The 21,252-nt window shown below is 39.4% G+C and overlaps 2 long non-coding RNA genes across 7 annotated transcripts in view; one reads left to right on the top strand and one right to left on the bottom strand.

Moving 5' to 3' along the window:
• The window catches only part of LOC107651271 (uncharacterized), a 112,492-nt gene that overhangs the window by 7,569 nt on the left and 83,671 nt on the right, over positions 1-21,252 (top strand). The gene's annotated exons all lie outside the window — the stretch shown is intronic.
• On the bottom strand, positions 466-18,055 carry LOC103093518 (uncharacterized). 6 transcript variants are annotated; one of them, XR_461344.2, is made up of 6 exons: positions 17,770-18,018; positions 9,513-12,112; positions 8,905-9,048; positions 7,391-7,547; positions 6,056-6,188; positions 466-2,068 (listed from the first exon to the last, which is right to left on the bottom strand). It is a non-coding gene; the product is annotated as an uncharacterized LOC103093518 (long non-coding RNA). The 6 variants fall into 6 exon arrangements; XR_461349.2 differs by lacking the exon at positions 7,391-7,547 and having other exon boundaries at positions 17,770-18,023; XR_461345.3 differs by lacking the exon at positions 8,905-9,048 and having other exon boundaries at positions 17,770-18,019.

The raw sequence follows: 21,252 nt of genomic DNA, 5'->3' as shown, positions 1-21,252 counted from the left end.
TTAGGCTTATTGCCCTTTATTTTTAAAACCCTTACTGGGTATTAGTATTGCCCTTTAAATTGTGATAGTGGTACCAAGAATAAAAAAATAAGGAATTTTTAACTTTCCAAAAAAATTTTTTTGGTGAAAAATGCATAACAAACTGAACCACCTAAGAGCCTTTGGACTAGTTCTTTGCCATCAACCCTTTTTGTTTTCATCTTTGATTCCCTTTTTCTCAATCTCACCAAACACTGAGCTTTTAGAGAAAATGGGGTTAGGAAATGAAATGATAAAGGTTAGCAAGAGCAATTGGGAGTAGGCTACACTATAGTTTAAAATAGAAAGAGTGAAAGCTGCCAAAAGACTTGGCCCCCACCCCTTCTGGCATTAGTCCTTACTCTTCCACCTGAGGCATCAGAGGTTCCATATTGTTCCCTATTTTGCTAGGAAAAAAAATTTCAATCAAGGCAACGTTCCCATGGGTAAGAGAAGAAAAAATGGGTTTTAATCTAGCCTGAAGTACCAGTATAATTATGACAAGGAGGAAAATTTTCAACTATCAGGAAGGGAGCTGGGACCATGGGATTTGGTGTGATTAGAATACAACTTGAATTCTGGATCCTCTAATTACTATGGTATGGTTCAGTCCTTTCAGTGGAGTCTAATTCTTCCTGACTCCATTTGGGATTTTCTGGTAAAGATAGAGTGTTTTGCCATTTCCAACTCCAACTAAAAATCAAATGAGTTAACGTATGTAAAAGGCTTTGCAAACCTAAAAGCTCTATATAAATATTACCTATTACAGTTGTTGTTTCAGTCATGTCCAACTTTTTGGAGTGGTTTGCCATTTTCTTCTGTTCATTTTTACAGATGAAGGAACTGGGGGAAATAGGGTTAAATGACTTACTCAGGGTCACACAGCTAGTAAGTGTCTGAGTTCATATTTGAACTTGGGTTTTGATTCCAGGTGTGGAGTGGCATTCATTGTGCCATCCAGCTGTAGCTATTAGCATTAAATGACTCGTAGTAACAATCACTGGGACAAAATGAGTGCTTAATGTTTATTTGCTGATTGCAACTGATAGGAATTATACAATTAGGAGGATTCATAACTAGTTGGATGGTAGAACTCAACAAGCAGTTGCTAATTATTGTTCAGTGTCAATGTTGACAGAAGGAAGTATCCAGAGAAGTGCCCCAAGGATCCGTGTATGGCCCTCTGCTGTTTAACATTTTTTAAATGACTTGGATAAACATCATTTAGATGATATGCTCATTGGATATGTAGATGACACAAAGCTGGGAGGGACACGCATCACACCAATTAACAGAATCGTGAACCAAAGGATCTTAATAGGTGGTACAGCATTGGGCTATATCTAATAAAATGACAATCAATAGGAATAAATACAAAAATCTTGTCTCTGGGCACAAACAAAAATTTTCATGAGTAGACAAGAGTTTCAAAAAAGAGTTGGAGTTTTGAGAGGCTGCCAAGCTCACTTTGAGTCAGCATTGTGATGTGGCAGCCCAAACAACTAATGAAATATTGGGCTATGTGAAGAGTGGAATAGCTTCCAAGAGAAGTGGTAGTCCTTCCTATTGTATTTTGCCTGCATCAATCCTCATCTGGAATGCAAATTCAAGTCTAGGTGCTATGGTTTAAGAAGAATATTGATTAACTGGAGAATGTTTAGAAGACGGTATGTTGATTGTGAAGGGACTTGAATTTATGTTATATGATGGCAGGTTGAAGGAACTGAGCAAGTTTAGCCTGGAGAAGAGAAAACTCAGGGGTCACATGATAGCTGCTTTCAAGTATTTGAAGGATTGCCATGTGCAGGAGGATTTGAACTTGTTCAAACAGGACAGAAGAGCAGAAGTGGCAAAGAGGCCAATTTAGGCTTCAGGTAAGGAAAAGCTTCTTAAGCAGGAGAGCTGTGCAAAATATTGCTTCCAGAAGTGGCGGACTCCTCCACATTGCATACCTTCAAGCAGAAGTTGAACAACCACTTGGTGTGTATGTGGTAGTGGTGATTTCACTTTCTCATGAGTTGATCTAAATGGCCTTTCCAATGTTCCAATTCTATGGATTCAAAGAAAAAAAAACAGTCAATGAAACATTAAAAAAGAGAAGAGGGTGGAAGGAGGTTTGGAAGGGGCAATTTTGTTACTATCATATTTAATATACTACTTCACTGTGCAAGTCCAAAGTTTCATATATAATTCTATTATCTGCTTGTATATTGAAATGGTCATAATTATCAAATTCAATAATGAAAAATAAAATTCTAAAAGTTAAAAGGATGGGACCTCATTGATCCCTTTTAGCACTGATATGTCTAATCCCTTAACACAGTCAACTAGTCACAAATAGTAATTAGTTGATAATAAACTCCTGAAGGTTTGGAGCTATTTCTGATAGGCCATCATTTTCCCTGCACTATCTGGTATAATGCTTGCTTAATGTTAAATGATTTAAAAAACCCTTAACTTCTGTCTTGGAATTGATAACTGAATATCAGTCCCAAGACAGAAAAAACATATAGGACTAGGTTAAATGATTTTTAATGAGAAAACATATCTGTCACATGTATGCTAAGAGAGGTTGAACAGAGTGTGAATAAACATTTCAGACCTCATGCCTCTTAAGAATTTGCTCATGAATATTTTCAAGTGTCACTTTACTGGATGTATTACTTCCCTGTTGTGATTTCTTTCTACTCTCTGCCTTTTCTTCTTGGATGTTTCTTGTCCCTCCTCTTTTCCTCTATCCTTCATGAGATGTCCAATGTGCTGGATGGCTTTTAATATTTCCTGAATCTTCTCTCTACCACTGTCTTTGCAACCCGGGTCTAGTTACTTCTCTGGGCTTCATTTACTTCCTTATAAAATGAAGATGTTAGACCCACTCCAAGGTTCCTCCCAATTCAATTGGACTGGGAGTTGAGAGAGCAGTGAGGTTCTTATAGAAGTTCAACTGAACTGGGGCTGTGGCCATGGGATCTGACATAAGAACATGCATGTGAGAGATATGGTGAAGATAGAATCAACTCACTTTGCCAACTGATTAGATATAAGGGGTGAGGCAAAGGCAAGAGCCAAAGATGGTTGCAAGGATGTGAATGGGGTGACTGTGATGAGAAGAAAATAGCAGAAATAGGAGGTCTGAGAAAAGGTTGTGCTAAAGGAGAAATGCCTAATGGTCACGGTGACTTTAAAAGATTGACAAGACTTTCAGGGTACATCCAACAGTTAATGGTATGGGATTAGAACTCAAGAGAGGATTTGGGAATTATATAAATAGTGGAAGGTAGGGGAAAGGGAATGAGCATTTATAGAAAACCAATTATGTGCCAGGCATTGTGCTAAGTAAGCACTTTACAAATATCCCACTTGATTTTCACAACACTTTATGAGGTAGGTGCTAGTATCTCCATTTTAGAGCTGAAATTGAGGCAAATTGAGGTTAAGTGATTTTCTCAGGGTCACATTCTTGTTTAAGGCAGACTTTGAACTCAAGTCTTTCTGACTTCAGACCCAACACTATCCAATGTGATTCCCAGAGCAGAGATAATATTTGAGTCAATAGGAAAAGATGAAATTAATAAGGGTAGTGAGAGGAGAGGGCCCAAGAAGTTCTTTTAGGATGGAGAATCCATCCTTAATCCTATGATTCTATGAGCTTATAAAAATCAGAGCAGTATCTTCATCATCGCTACATTACCATCTTTTTCACTGCCACATATCCTAAATTATGTTTCTTTAAATCATTTTTCATATGCAAATCATCTTTTGTGTACTATATCAGAAGGTTTCTCCTGAAATGGAGAAACTGGGTATAGTTGGGGGCCCCCCTCTACCTTCTCTGGCTCATTGCCTTCACCCAAATGATGGAGAAACTTCAACATGTCTGTTTCATCAGAGGATAGTCACCAACTTCACTTACATGCAAACAACCTTGTAAAGATTCAAAACATGAAATGTTTTACTTCTAAGCTAATGGACATGGAATTTATAACTGAATTCCCAGGGAAAAAAATAACTATATACCCATATAAATAATCCTTCCTCAGAGAACTGTGTAGCCTCTGTGATTTACATTCTTCCCTAGGTAGAAGTCCAGTCACTAACAATTGGAGTTTGTCTCCCATGTCAATGCTCTCCTCCTTCTAGGCTTCTCTGTGTTGTTTCCAGCAGTTCTGATTCTGCTTCTGCTCACTGTTTCCTGTCAATTCTCCCATTTGGTCCAGTTCCCCCATTCACTGCTCTCCATCGTTCCTCAGTTTAGCTTTCCCCTAGAAGATATTTCCCTCCCCTTTTCTCAGGATTCAAACTCTCTAACCTGGTCCCCATAAGGACCAAGAAAAATCTCTCAGATTGAAAACACACTTCCATTCTTCTCAAGTCTTCTTTTGTATTTTATAGCTCCTAACGTCACACAGTAGATTTCAGCAGTTTCTTATACCACATCAGTGAAGCTTTGTCTCTCATCTCATTCAGTCCCAAGATGAAGCTCTGCTATCTGCCTCCTCCAACATCCCAGGGTCATACATGTTCCCCTGCTCCTATCAGAACCTTGCTGCTGAGTAACAGAAAATGAATAGCTTCATTTCTTCCCCAATTGCCCTTCCATCCTTTGTGGTCTCCTAGGACAGCTGAATCAGATTATTCAAGTCACACAGGGCTGCTAGAAAAGTGAAGAAATGACACTAGATCAAAGAGGAAGGGCTTTATCATATGTCTTTAGGGTCTCTGTACCAGGGCCTGAGAAGATTATGTGCAACTACCTTACTACTATATAATTATAATGATCATAGTGCCAAAGAGTTTCATTTAATGGAAGAAACTTTAGCAGAAGGCAGCATGCATGGGATGTGTCTAACCAACTGTCCACTCTACTCATGATGCCCCAGTCATCAGAGAGGATTTATATCTGGATCCCAAAGAAATGAAGATACAGAGGAAAAAATATCTCTTCCAAAATATCATCAGTTTTCTTTTTCCATGTAGATAATGATAGAAAACCCTCTGAAGGTATGAATGCAGTGGTCTGCTAGAACTAGCTTATACTGACTCAAGAGCTGATTATTAACATTTCAAAATGAGGATTTGATTCATCATTTTGTTAATTGTGTAGGTTTATGAATATGGATAAAATGTCAATAATGTGGATTAAACTTAAAAGCATGTCAAATGTACTTCTTTCTTTGCAAAGCTGGTTGTTAAACATTTACCAGTAACACCCATAAATGGCTGGATTACTTTCCCATCTGATTCAACAGAAATACAAACTTCCTTGGGATGTCCAAAACAGATAAAATCCTTCCATAATCTGCCTTGGTCAGATCAAATCTAGGTGATTATGTTGTAGACACCACATTTCAGAAAAGATGTGGTCCAGAGAAAGGCATAAAGATGTGTAAATAGACACATGCCTTCTGTGGACAAGTTAAATGAAAACACACATAAATCAAATATGATGCTTCTTCTATAGTTGTCCATTAAAGGTAATGTGTGCTGGTAACATGATTGAGCAGCTAGGTGGTACATTGGATGGAGTGCTGGGCCTGGAATTAGGAAGACTTGAGTTCAAATCTAGCTTCAGACACTTATTAGCTAAAAAACCTGGGAAAGCCACAGCCTCAGTTTCCTCATCTGTAAACTGGGGATAATAATTAGCACCTACCTCTCAGGCTTGTTAAGATGACCAAATGAGATATTTATAAAGCACTTTGCAAATGGGGCACATGTAAGGTATATATATATATATATATATATATATATATATATATATATATACATACTAGCTATTATAAATATACATATTAGCTATATAAAAGGACGTAAGTATATATATTTACATAAATATATACTATTATTATTAATGAGATCTGAGGCCAGGGGAACCTTATCTATATGAAAACAATGTAAATATAGGATTTCTGGGATTTGTGATTTCATTGGAGTATGGATTCACAATGAGGATAGTCTATCATTGCCAATAGCCAATCATAACACAACTTAATGCAAATCCAAATCTCCAGGGACACTGAAAAGTTAAGTGACCTACCCAGAGACATATAGCCAATAAATGTCAGTGGTAGAATTTGAATCCAAGTTTTCCTGACTCCAGAGCTGACTCTATATCCACTGTCCCAGGCCATAAAAGAGATTTGTATTGTAAAACCTGAGACCAACTTGACCTGGAAGAAAGGACAAGAAATGTTTTAAATTTAGGTTACAAGCCAGTAACAAGAAACCAAACAAAATCAACATTCATTTTATTTTTTAAAAACACTTACCTTCTGTCTTAGAATTGATGTTAAGTATTGGTTTCAAGGCAGAAGAACTATTAGTAAGAGCTAGGCAATTGGGGTTAAATACATTTGCTTTATTAAAAAAATCATTATCTTCTGTCTTAGAATCAATACTAAATATTAATTCTAAGATAGAAGAGTGGTAAGGGCTAAGCAATTGGGGTTAAGTGGCTTGCCCAGGGTCACACAGCTAGGAAGTGTCTGAAGTCAGATTTAAACCCAAACCTCCCATCTCCAGGCCTGGCTCTCCACTGGAACCACCTATCTGCCCCAATATTATTTTGGATGTATTTTAGTTTTAAAAAAAATGTTACAATGGCCAGTTCTGAGTTTAGAGATTATCCAGTCCAACCTTTTTATTTTACAGATGAATAATCCAAGACCCAGAATGTCAACATCATACATACTAAGATTCAAAACCAGACCTTTTGGATAAATGTCATTGTTAGTTTCATGGTACTGTCCTGCTGACTATAGTTATAGTTTCCATTTCCTTGAGGATTAAAGACAAAAATCCCAGAGATGTTATAGTGTGACTAGACTTCTCTTTGATATCTTATAGAATAGTTATGTTATATTGCATTATATTCAGCAACAAATACTTATGGATTTCCTGTCCCCTCCTCCTACAGAGATAACATTCATCTATCCTTTTTTATGTATACATTTGCTTTAAAGACTATTTTAGGGAGAACTCACATGAGGCAAGCCCTCACACAGAGGTCAGACAAAATGATAATGAACACTCTTAAGATCTCTCTGAAGAACTTCGGTATCCATTGTGAGGCATGGGAGATATTGGCATATGGCCAGCCAGCATGGTGTGCCCACCTCAAAGAAGGCACTGTGCTCTACCAGCAAAGCAGAATTGCTGTAGCCCTAAAGATCAAGAGGTGTGCAAATGTACAGACATCTCCATCCTAAACATTCACAGAGACTATTTGTGCCTGACCTGTGGCAGACACTTCTGAGAATATATTGGTCTGTATGGTGTACATCGACCCCAACATGGTCATGTCATTTTGGTCCTTGTCAAGTATGAAGCACAACCAACCAACCAACCCATCTTATTACATATATATAGTTACCTCATTAGAATTTAGGTCCTGGGGGGCAAATGCCATGCATTTTCTTTTCTTTGCATCCTTAGGGCTTATCTTAGTGTCTTGAAACATAATCCTTAATAAATTCTTATTGACTGATTATGGGATATTCCTTTATGGGGAGTATTGCAGGTGCTGGAAGCTATGGATGTAATAACAAAGCTTTATGCGGTCATAATTTGTGGGTTCTTTTTAAAGGAACTGTCTAAAGAGCTCTGTCTCCTAAAGATTTCATCCTCTAAATAATGCTTTTGAGTAGAAAGATTTGCAAGCTTTCCATGTGTCCTTTCTGAGTCTTCTCCATATTTAGCGTCATCTCTTCTCATGAGTTCAATTTTTATGCCTATTTGGATGATTCCCAAAATTGGCCAACTCTCCTGAATGCTAGTCACATATCACCAGTTACTTACTTGACGTCTCTGCTTACCTTTTTTTTTTGAATTTTATAAGCTTTACTTAATCACAGCTTATTTATCCTTTAAAATAGCCAAACCAAACCAAACCAAAACCACAAAACCAAACCATGCAACCAAAACAAAAACTCCACTTAATAGTTTAGTGCTCCAAACATTGTCAAACATTTAACAGTTTAAAATACTTGCTTTGTAACATCCCCCACTGATGTAACTAAGTTGGTCTACCATTTTACATTTTATAACAAATGGTGTCCTCAATGGTTGGTGTACCTCAAACCTAAACTGATCAAAATGGAACAAACCCTTCTTCCTCTCCTTCAGATTTCCTAATTCTGTTGAGACCACCACCATCCTTTCTATTACCCAAGTTCATAACCTTGGAACCATCCTTTTTCTTCTCTCTCACCACAGTTACCAAGTGTTATTTATTATTTATTCTTTCTCATCCCACATGTCCATTTGCCTTTTTCTCCACTCCCATAACCACTATTCAAGTTCACATGAACACTTAATAGCCTCTTTTGCTTCTACTCCTTTCTCTATTCCATTCTCCAGAAATGAATTGATAAAATTCTGAAAGCATTTTTGGACCTGTTAGTTTTCTCTATATTTAAGATATAGGAATCCTAAGTCATTTTATAGTCATGCCTCACAAATCATATGATCTTCAACATATAAAGCACAAGTCTGACCATGTTAACCTTCAGTCACTCTCCATTCCCTTTAGAAGGAAAAATAGCTTCTCAGTCTGGTATTTTAATCACTTAATAGTTTGTTTCCAGGCACAGATAGGTGGTTCAGGGGATAGAAAGCCAGGCCAGGGGATGGGAGGTCCTGGGTTCAAATTTAGCCACAGACAACACTTCTTAGTTGTGTAAACCCTGGGCAAATCACTTAATCCCCTCCTCCCCCCATTGCCTGGTGCTTACTATTATTCTACCTTGGAACCTGTACTTAGTATTGATTTTATGACAGAGAATAAGGGTCTAAAAAAAATCTGTTTCCAAACTACCTTTCCATAATTATTTTATATAGATCTCTCCTGAACTAAATTTGTATGGGATACCCACCCCCACTCCATACCTAGAATGCTATCCCATCAGCTCCAACTCTCAGAATTCTTCAATTTCCCAAGACTTGGACTTAGCTCAGATAGCACTTTCTTTCTGAAGCCTTCCCTGATATATTCTTAGCACTTTTCCATCATTCATTTGTCATGTATCATACCTATTTATAACATAAATTGAAATTCATTCATTAATTAATAACCTAATTAATAATTAATAATAAATTAAAGTATAAATTTATAAGAATTTGAATTTATAATAACATCTAAAGTTTTTAAAGGATTAAAAGAATTTAAATACTCATTTGATGATATCTATGTATATATACTGTATCTCCTAAGATATAAACTCAAGAGTTGGATGGATTTTGATTTTGTCAATTGTTTTTATATACCTGGCTCCTCACTCAATGCTTTGCATATAGATGCTTTATAATATGTCTGATTGAATAGCCAGATCTTAACTTCTTTAGGGATGCTGAGTTCTCTTTCTTTATCTGAGAGCAGCTCTTTTTCTATTCTTTTTTATTTTCAAACTTGTAAAATTTAGAAACAATTATCTGGTGACCCTAAACTTAGACATATTATAAATATTGTAAAGGGAAAGGGAGTTATTCACATCTACCTGGACTCTGAATTCCCCCCAGTTCAAAGATCATGAGGCTTTGGGGATCTTTTTTGAGGATTGTTTTCAGCCCCTGAAGTCCTCATATCCTCACTGCAGGCAAAGCTTCATTCTTTGACATTTGATTTTTAGACAAAAGTTATTTGGAGTCAAGTCTAATGAAGAGCAACTCACTGTAGGCAAGGTAATTTGGGATCAAAATGAAATGAAATTCTAAGGAGGCAAGATGCATTTTCTTATGTAAATTCACAAAATATTTCTGAAAGCACTTTAGGGCATGTGCATTTTTCTTTATTTAAAATACAACAATCCTTAAAAATTTGTAGTCAAACTTCACAAATTGTATAGATGAATCCCAATATATAAAACAGTCAATTCCAAAAGCAATTTTATAACTTGGGTTGGTTAGAACTAGGAACACATTCCTCCCCTCCCCCAAAGAAACGATTTTTTCTGAAGCACAGTTAGTTCAAACCACAAACAGTCTGGTTGAAGGTAGAGCTAAAGGGGACTCTGGGTATGGAATGTTGCATGTGAGATGTCAGTTGGTCTCTGCTTAACTGTCTTTGTTAGAAGGGAGGCTTCAGGAGAAGAGTTATGCTGGGAAATGAGTGTGGCAGAAAAACATGAGACAAAAAAATAAGAATTTCTTCAAGATTGATTTGATCCATGATTTAGCTCAATTTTATAGCATTACCTACCCTGAGTTCTAGATCCTGGGAACAGAGATGTTAGTAATAAGACTGGGGTGAGTGGGAAGAAGAAAGGATGAGGGGAGAAAAAGAAAGATGGGGAGGAGGAAAGAGGTGGAAGAGTTAGTTACCTCTCCATTTGGAGGCACTTCTCCAGGGATGCCTCTAGACTACTCTTTGAAATAGGTGATTTTGACACTGTCACCTCATCATCCCCTTCCTTTTCATCTCATTCCAGTTTTCATCTCCTATTATTTTTCTCTTCAGTTACTCAAGTCTCTTCTACTTTCTTGAGCCCTGTCCCCCACTGCTGCCCCATTTGTCAACCTGAAGGGATTGGACTTGGCACAATAAGGAATCTGTGGGTCCTTTATTGGGGAGAAGGCAAGGAATGAGAGAAGAGTCAACCTTTGGGTATGGGGATGGTGGAAAGAGGGAAAAATCTTAATTAAGAGAAAGATGGAGAGATAGTCAGCCAGCAATTAGACTAGAGCCTTGGCTGAGTCACAAGTAGTGCCTGAGATGGGCTTAATCTAAAAATCTGCAGGTAAAAAACCATGAAACACTGCAAGCTAGGATCAACAAGTGGGGGCTACTAAACACATCATCTTTGATCACCTTGTTTTCTACATCATTCTTGAGCACACCTTGTTTTCTACAGCTTTTTATCCCAATGGAGGTCTTTTTGACTTACCCTCACTTGGTGCTTTTATCCTCTGCAGCCTGACAAATTGTCATTGTTATAACAGCACAGCAATGTGACAATTATAAAATCACTCCACCCAAGATCTTCCTGCTCCTCAAAGTGTTTCATAATCCCCATTTTACCTATGCTCCCTTCACAATCAAAACTCCCATCCCTAAAGATATAGATGTCAGCTAGAGTTTTAGGAAATCAATATCATTGGGCTGCTTCACATTAAGATGTGAATGTTTGTCTTCTAAAAACTCCCACTATCTTTAAAAAGAGATTGCTAGACTGGCAAACATTGGGAACATAGTATAATGGTTTATTTGGTGGCAGCTAGGTGGCTCAGTGGACCAAGAGCCAGACCTGAAGATGGGGGAGGGACATGGGTTCAAATCTGGTCTCAGACACTTTCCTAGCTATGTGATCCTTAGCAAGTCACTTAATTAACCCCTATTGCTTGGCCCTTACCTTACTCATATACAGTATTGATTCTAAGACAGAAGGTAAGAGGTTGTTTTTTTTTTTAATTAAAAGAGTGCTTTAAATGAACTTAAAAAGGGAAGAGATGCCAATATTCAGTCATAGTTCCTTGGGCCTCAGTTTCCTCATCTATAATATGAGCAGAGTGGACTTGATGAATTCTAACGTTCTTTCCCTCTTGGAAATGCTGATTCTCTAATAACAGATTACTGAAACCCAGTATGTCAATGAAAATGATACTCTGGAATACCCTGAAGTAAAATGTTTAAAATGACACCTTCCTCTACCTCTGCCATCTAGCACATTTGGGGGTGGGGGCGAGTGTGGGTGGGGGAAGAGTTGTGTTCCCTTCTAGAAACCTCATTTTAAGAAGGGAAATCCCAGTTCAGAGAGCATCTGGACTAGAGGACAGTGAGCCCAAAGGATTGAGGAGCTTCCCCCCTCCCCCCAGAGACCTGTACAGTCTCTGTGACTTACAGCACTGCCCTGGGTAGGCTTCCAATATGTGAGGCAGGACTGTGTTCTCCGTGGTTCCCCTGTCTGGACTTATGTTGCTTTCCTCTGCAGCTCTTTTCCACACCCAGAAGTCACTGGTTGATACTCCCACTCAATACCCTCCTTCAACTGCTCTTCTGCAGCTTTCCACTGTTCCAGGGAGGTGGGGAATCCCTTCCCTGAGCTGTTTACTTCTTCAGTGATTTTTTCCTTCTTCCTTACTGTACCAAGTCCATTTGGATCTGAGGGGGAAAGAGGAAGCTCCTGCTTACAATGGGAGAATTTAGCCTTTGAGCCATGAATTTATTCATGTCAAAAGACGATACAGCGAGGACATAGTGACATAGACAGCCTGATCTGTGCAGCAATGCAAAGGACACGGCAGGCTAACTAGGAGCCCAGCAGTGCCTCCAAGACTGGGGTTGGACCAACTGAGTCTGGGGCTTGCTCTGCTTTCTTTATACCCCACAGAAGGCGGAGGGAGCTGAAGCCCTTCCCCAGGGTACCACTATGGGCTTCATTGATCCCACAAACCTTTGGCTCCACTAAGCGAGACGCAGATGAACACAGGGTTTGGTGAAAGAATTTTAGTCCGCGGAGACTGCGTTGGGGAATGCGCCATCCCATCTCCTTTTCTCTACATTCCTCACCTTCCCTTGGGGTGGGGGAGGAGGAGAAGCTCAGGGGGTCTCTACTAATTCAACTCTCCTCCAGCACATTATTATGCCCATGATCCCATACGTTTTTTCTTCCCTTCACCGCTGCAGTTCAGCTTTCCTCCAGTAGATGGCACTCATTCCCTTTCTTAGATGATCAGCTCACTCATTCCCGGATAATGCTATATCATAGTTCCCAGAGATGGAAAGTCATCTAATCCAACGCCCTCATTTTACAGATGAGGAAACTGAGGCCAAGCGAAATTAAGCGACTTGTCCAAGGCCATACAGTTGGGGGTTTGAACCCAGGTCCTCCAACTCCAGAGCCAGTGCTCTTTCTGCTATGCTCTTATTGCCTTGACTGGGACTGATCTGTTGGGGTAGTATTAATCCTAAGGCTTCTTTTGTACATGGTCTCCACAGTCCCAGGCTTCATACAGCAGGGTTATGGAGGGTAGGGATGGGTAGAATGGGGCTAGGAGAACCACTCTCACTTCTCAGACAAGTCTCTGACTGACCCCAGCCTCTGGGTCAGTACCAGTTGTCTCCTCTTCCCCTCCCCTAAAATGGTGCATCTGCTGTCATATTAAAACCCACACACCCTGCTAGGTACCAGGGTTCAGGGGATCAGAGCCTTGCTCTCTCTTTCTAGTTCTCCCTCTGTTCCCTGACTGCCCCTGGAGCAGCTGGGAAATATTTTTTTCCCCAAATTACTTTGTTGTTATAGGAGAATACCTCCAAAATTACTGGATTGGCGTTCAGGCGGCAGGTCTGAGCTGGCCGCAGGTGCTGCTGCTGGGAAAAGGGAGAGTTGTATAGGCCATATTATGCAAGGAAGAATTGCTAACAATTATATTTAAAATGGAGTGGGCTGTCTTTGGGGGGCTGTTAGCTTCTCATCATTGAGTATCTTCAAGCAAAGGATGGGTAACCACTTGTCAGGTATTCTTGCTTAAGATAGGGGTTTGGGTATGACTGCTGAGTTCTTTTCCAATGCTAAGATTCTACAATTTTATGATCCTGATGTAAATGAATCTACAGTTGGTAGAATTATAGATGGTAACAAAGCAAAGTGAGAAATTTCAGGCCACTCCCTGAGAATCAAGAGACCTAGGCTCTATTTCCAGGTATGCCACTGACCACCGATGTTCTTGTCCCCTGTGGCACACAGTTTCCTCACCTGTAAAATGAGATTGAATAAGATGATTTTCTAAGATTCCTTCACACCACTTCTTGCCTCCTCCATAAACATCTAGAAACCCAGAGGCCACAAGAGGGCTGCCCTTAATCAGTCTAGGACACAAGAGCCTCCTGGCTCAAAACACATCACTTCCTAGGAGCTCATACCTGCTAGGAGTCGTGCCTAGACATCTTCTAGGCCAAGGCAAAATGGCAAATGGATTGGTTGAAGGCTGTATAAAACCTCGAGGGGTTGACCTTGAACCTCCTAATCATCTACCCTTCATAGTACTTTACCCTTACCTCACTGATGATACTCTGCCTAGTTTCAATCCTCAGTGTTTTGTATTCTTCTATTCCCTCCTGCTTTCCCTGTCCCAGAGATACTGATTCTTCAACTATCAGAATAAAATCCTGTGCCCCCAACTCTAGCTGCCCATTTTTTGTTCTCTTCCATTTCAACCCTACTCTTGCAAGGTTGTACCCCTTTTTCAAATCTTCCCATCTCTCCGAAGGTACCTCCTGGAAGTTCTGCTCCACAATGAACAAACTACTATCTCTCTCCTGTCTCCTCTGGTATTCTCTGTGACCTCGTTCTCTCAGGATGGCACTGCATCCTTGACCACCCTTTTTGGTATTGGATGCACTTTGACTCAAATTCTCAGTCAATGGTTGTGGTGGGAGAATCAGAATACTCTTGATCTAACTAATGTCACTCCAACCTTTCCCTCTATCTTCTTCCATCACTCAGAAGTTTCTCCTCCTCTAGGATTCACACAATTCAAATTCATCACTCAACTGAGGTTCTGGTTACCTAATGAACTTCATGGCAGGGGGGATGTTGAGGAGAGGAGACCAGGAAGAAGAGTTTTGGTCTAATTGTCTCAAAGTTCACAGAACCATAGTGGAATGATCTTTCTGGCCAGACTTGGACTGGTTGCCTTTGATGGGAGTCTTAAGTTATTAAAGACTATAAACATTTAATTTCTTCCCATCTTGGGAAGTAGGAGTAGGAGTGGGGAAGGGGTGGAAACCCTCCCATCACCTCTTTCTGTTGGTGTGTGTCTCCTTGTCAGAACTTATACAAAAGCCCCCCTTGGCCATGGCCTTACCCAATCTATTTATGCCCACCATGCATCTCTCCATTGACCTTTGGGTCACCTGAAATGTAAATTCTTCTAAGATGATGGTGTTCCTTGACTTGTGGCCAAGTTGCATTAGTGAAGGGAATACTGGTGGGATAAAGATAAGTTTTTGTGAGAGAGCAACTCAGTACCATACCAGGGTACTGTGTACAACTTTCCCAAATGAGATATAGTCCCTCCTCTTCCTCTAGTTCTGGGCCCAGATCATTATCTAGTTGCAGTGGCTGTCTAGTATATAGGGACTTAATAATGGGTTATCCATCTGCTTCTATGTCAGTTTAAGTTTTTCATACATTTGGCTAGGTGTGGGGTTAAAGTGACAGATGGGGAATCATGGAAGACTTGAGTTCAAATCCTACCTCTGACACTTCCTGACTGTGTGATCCTAAACAAGTTGCTTAACTCATCTCTGCTTCAGTTTCCTCATTTGAAAAATGGGAACAGTATTAGCACCTACCTCTCAGGATTGCTGTGAGGATCAAATGACCTCTAATGTAGAATCAAGCTCTTTGCCAGCCTTAGAGGGCTCTAACATTGCTAACTATAATCTATTGTTTATCTTTGTGGATTATTTGGGTTGATCTCTTTCCAGTAGCTAAGGAATTAATCAAGGAAGCCATGGCTTGTTGTAATCGGCACAGTGTCATCTATAAACTGGAGTGTCCAGAGGATCTTGCCCTTGATATGAAGTCTCTCACCCATTTGGACTCTCTGCGGGACATCCTCTGTCATATATATATATATATATGTATATAATTTTGCTGGACATATATTCCCTTAATTTTTTTCTTCCCTTTTTGAAATGGCATAATTTTAAAAAATTGTACAAGTTTCTAACTTAGACATTCTTTGTCTAAGCAATAAAAAACTTATTTCTGACCAGTGGAGACAAAATGAAAATCGGCATGATTGGATGACTGCTTTGTTCTGAACATAGCTTGAATGACATTTTTAAAAATACACATTTATTAACTTTAAATGACAAATACTAAGTCATCAAATATGGAAGTAGCAATCTAAGAAAAAATGAGAAAAATGAAGATGTGCAATGAAGCAAAAAGGCCAGGGAAGGACAGATGTGATGATTATAGACAGAAGTCTTTGATGCAGGTTCAATGTTGTCCCCTCCTGCCTGCTTCTGACTGTGTGACTATGTGGAAGTTGCTTGACTTTTCTGAGCCAGTTTCCATATAGATTAAAATGGGAGTCTAATCAGCAAGCATTTATGAAGCACTTACTGGGTACCAGATGCTATACTAAGCACAAAGGGGATACAAAGAGAAAAGTGAAATGGTCTCTGCCTCCCGCAAGCTGCTTGATATTCAAGTAGGGGAGGCAATGAGTACTCAGGCCCAGAATATACAGAATATACAAGGTGTTCTCAAAAACCTTAGTGCAGTTTTAAACTTGAATTGTTCCAAAAACTGCAAGTCTTCTGAGACACCATGGAGATAGGAAATGAAATCAAGATAGTTTTCAGAGTGGGGTGTGACGTAGCATTTAGAGAATGCTCAGCCCTGTAATGACTATTATAGTCTACGATATGATAAAGTTTAAATGATATATTTTATGTGATCAAATAGATACAAAATAGCATATCAAATAGAGTATTATTATAACCTTCCTTAACAGATTACTATGAGATTCAAAAATAGGATAATGCACTGGGGACATACTTTGCAAATTATATAAAAGCTGTGCCAGTAATAGTACTATTATTTGACATTTGTCTGAAAAATTCCCATTTTTACTGGCATTAACTCCATCCCAAAGAACCTGTATGGACTGGCTTGAACAGAGGAGCACACAAACTGCCTTTGTTTTTTGTGATTTATTTTACCTTCTTTTCTGTGTAGAAAGCCAGGATGAATTGCTAATATCTTGAATAATGTCTTGGCCAATGAGTAGACTGTTCTCTTGAATCCTGCTTTCTGCACTACACCCCTGCCTTGTGTTTCTTAATATTTTTTTCACTCAATGAACCTTGTGATGCAACAATAGTCCATTATGTGTGTGTATCATAATTTGTTTAGCTCTTGCCCACATTGATACATATATCTGGTTGATTTCCAGTTTCTAAACAATATAAGAAGTGCTACTAGAAATTTTTTGAGCAAATTCTTTCATGTAAACAATTTTCTTGGAGTCAGAATGAATAGTCTGAGTAATAAGATCACTGGTCTAAGGGTATGTACATGTTGCCACTATTATATAATTTCATTCTACTTTCCCACCCAATGAACAACTTAACTGGCAATGTAATAGTCTGCCTTCTCTGTACTAAGATCCTGTCTGCACTGAAATTTTGTCTTTATTATTATCATTGTCAATTTTATGAGCTTTAGGTAAAATATCAGAGTTCACTTAATTTGTATTTCCATGATTTATGGGGATTTAAAAATTTTCAAGTTCTTTTAATTTTTCTGGATGTATTTTTGTTTTGCAGGAAAAAACTGTTTAATATAACAAATCTATTTTGTCTTATAACTTCCTCTAACTTATAGGTAAAAATGTATTCCCTTTTAATAGAATATTTTATATTTTGTGCTTGATTCTCAGCAACTAATCCATTTTCTTGCACGTAGAAGGAACGTAATAAATATTTATTTGATTAGATTTTGAAAGCTTTGGCCTCTGGTTTTTAATTTTTTTTTCCTAAAAGACATTTAGATGACAGATCCATTTGAGGTTTATTGTGGCATAAGATCATAGACACTGGTGTCTCCGTATTTTTTGCCAAATTGTATTATCCACTAAAGCTTGTCTTCCTATGTCCAATTTTACATCTAAAAGCAGGAAGTTTCTTTTATGCAAGGACAGAACAGAAGGGTCCAGACTGGGGTGGGGATGGGGGTGGGAGGGGGCATGGTACCCTAACTAAGAAAGAAGCCTTGATCCTAGTCAGGTCACAGGACCTACCTTCTGCCTCTTTTGAGGGCCCTGGACCAGGCCTCTTCCATCTGAGGGCAAAGCTGAACAGGGGTGAGACTGCTTGGTCACTCCAGGCTTCCACTCAGATCTCAACTTTTGCCCAATAAGAAGTTGATCACTGAGGTGAACCACAAAATGGCACAGCACAGTACCAACTTAACCTCACTATGCCACTAGGCTCCATGGCAACTGGAAAGAAGTCCCACAGATGTCAGAAGGACTAGAGGCCACATCAAGCCATTGTCACTCTAGTCTCCCTCTCTTCACCTTGTAACAAGAGATCATTGTTAGTTGTAACTGCTGATACATCCTCATGGCATGCAGATAACCCTCTGGCCAGACAATTTCAAGCTCTGTCTAGTAGTCCTGCCAATCCAAAAAGATTTTAAGTTGGACCATGTGAGACTTACTATGTACCCATCATCTAAGAACCCACCTCCCTGAGCTCAGAGACACACATAAGCAAAACCAGATATTCTGCCACTAGGTGACAAGTTTCTTTGGCCACAACTACTCGTAAAGATCATTGATGGAGATGTAGTGGGGCTGCAATCCATGTTAGCACAAAATGTTCATGTTACCAAATCACAGATCTTGAAGGAATAGTAGCTAAGTTCCCCCCAAAATCATCTGTCATGGTCCATTACCAGACTGAGTGTTGTCTCCTACCCACAACCCCTTCTCTTGGACAAATATTTTTTCTTTTGATCCAAGATTTTGTTTTTCCTTCAGGTTGCAGTTGATGATATAAGACATTCCTTATGGTACCTATACTTTGCCCCATTTTTATATTTTTGTAACCTCCAAACCAGGGATTTAAAAAAAATTGTATCATGTAACTCTTTGATAGTCTGGTCTAGCCTAGACTCCTTTAACAGAATCACATTTTTAAATGCATCAAATAAAACACATAGGGTTATAGAAGAAACCAATTATATTGTAATCTAATTGTCAACATATTTAAAAAGAAGTTCATGGATCTTTGATTAAGAATCCTTGCTCAGAAGTTCATTTCAAAAATATTTATCCTTAAGTCACAGAGTATAGAAAAGCACCCTTAAGTCACTTAGTCCAACTGGCATACCTGAACAGAACTCTGCTTCAATATCCTGGAAGGCAATTGTCTCACCTTGGTCTGATGACTTCTGATGAGAATGAAACACTCCTTCTGGAGGTGTCCCATTCCTCTTTTGGACAGTTCTCATTGTTAGGAAGCTTTTCCTTACATTGAGCTGGAGGAGTCTATATCTTTTGTAATTTATAAAGTACAGAGCCCTTTGGTATTTCTTTGTAGAATATTGTCCTGTTCTTTCTTGACTTCTTGCCTTGACTTTTTACTTCATCAGATCACCCCTTCCCCACCAGACTTTTGGCATGGGCAGAATTGGACATTTAATCCCTCTCCCCACCCTGCCCCACTCCACCTTGCACCCCAGCTATTGTCACCTACATTCTTATTGAAGTAGAAGGAAAAAAACAAACCTTGACACTATAAAATGATTCACCATCAAGTAGCAGATGCCAAAGCTGCTTTGTTTGCCTTGAGCATCTTTTTGTTGTTGTTGTTGGAATATGTTCTATGGGTGGATGTAAAAAAAATATGGGTTCCAGAAACTGCTTGGTAATCAGAACATTCAATTCTAGAGCTGGGAGGGGGCATTCTAGAGGTAATTTAGCACATTGCCACCCTTCCCCATCCCATTACACACACCCCCACCCATAATTAAAAATGAAGAAACTGAGGACCAGAAAGGGGAAGTGATTTACCTATGGTCACAAATCAAAAAATCAGGATTTGGATCCAGGTTATTTTAAGAGAAGTCCAACCTGCTTCTCTAGGATACCATGCTGCAACTTAGTCCAATTTTGAATGATAGTTTTAAAATTTCTTTGTTTCCTACTTCCTTCTTTCTAATTTCTTAATTTATTTTTGTACTTCCTCCCTTTTAAAGTATATTATAAGAATTCTCATTGGCCCAGCCTTAAGTGTTTCTGATTTTGTCTTGTGATGTGTCTATACAATTTGGTGGTCTTCTGTTTCACCTTTTCCAGTGGGCTCTTTCTTTAGAATCATAGATCTAGAATGGGAAAGGGACAGGGACTTACAAGATTCTTATGTCTAACTTCTTCTCATTTTACACATGAAGAGACAATCTCAGGGCAGTTAAATAACTCACCCAAGGGCATATAAGTAGCAAGCATTAGAGATGAGATTCAAACTCAAGCCTTCTGTCTCTAGAGCCATAGCTCTCCCTGCTACCATAGTCTTCAAGTATTGCTGCAACTAAAAGTCCAAAAATGTTCATTCTGCAGAAAAATAGGTGAAAAACTTCTCCACACTTAGCCAGGCTAGCGCTCAGATAACAGATGCCCATTAACCGAATCCAATACTTGTGGCCCTTTTTCTACTACTCAGTGTTGTCAACCTGCATCAGGTGTCAGGGCAAGAGGATCAACCTACATATCACCTGAATTCTAACTGGGAAAAGCAGTTGACTTGGCCCCTTTAACACCCATGAGTTGGTCCTGGTTGGGCCACTTACTATGCAACTTTGGGCCATTCACTTAACGTCTCTAAGACTCCTCATCTGTAAAGAGTGTATACCTGTCCTGCTTACCTCCTGGGGCCTTTTGTGAGGAGGTAATAACACACATGTAAGAGTCTGCCTCTTTCATCAGGCTCTGACAGGGGAAAGAAAAATACTAAGAAAGCAGCCCCAAAAGACAATGCACTGACCTAGGACAAAGTCTGCCTGGATGTCTTGTTTCCCAGATGTTCCCTTGCATATGGCCAGCCAAAGAATTTTATAATTAATAACTGGGAAACCCTGAACCCAGAACTGTTTTGTGATTATTGGCCAAATGTACATTGCCTAGTTATGGCTTAGCTGGTAGAGATAAAGTTTTGGTAATGCACTGGTTAATTGCCATAAGCTAGAGTGAGGCTTTTTACTGAGAGCCTAGTCCTGAACCAGGAAGGACTGATTTAAGAAAAGATTTCACAGCTCTATGAAAGAGAGGCAATACCTCTCTGCATACCTGCTGCATGGAAGAGTTGGTTGGCAAAAGAGAGGCAATTCTTCTCTGTTCTATCACCTGCTATTTGGGAAACAAACCCTGTAGAGCCCAGACAAGGGAGCAGAACTGGAGAAGCTTCTGCACATCCCAGGATAAGGAAGAGTCTCTGCCCTTTCTGCCCTTACTGAGAAGAGGCCCAGCAGAGCAGCAGCTTAGGCCAGCAGCAGAGCAGTTTGGGCGAGCAATGTAGCCACCTTGCTCAGGGCAGATATGGGTCCAACCCAGACACCACATCCACCAGTGAGCTTTGTAAGGACAGTCTCTAGGACAGACAGACAGGATAGATATACTGAGGCCCATAGTCCCAGAGTTGTGAGTTGCTCTGGCCACATGCATTCCCTACATATATGGGTACCTCATTATCCTGGTATGTTGAGTCCTTTTGGCACAAGA

Source organism: Monodelphis domestica, chromosome 2, assembly GCF_027887165.1.
Source record: "Monodelphis domestica isolate mMonDom1 chromosome 2, mMonDom1.pri, whole genome shotgun sequence".
NCBI classification, from domain to species: Eukaryota; Metazoa; Chordata; class Mammalia; order Didelphimorphia; family Didelphidae; genus Monodelphis; species Monodelphis domestica.
Note: the sequence above shows the minus strand (reverse complement) of the source record. Positions and strands in the feature narration are given on the sequence as shown.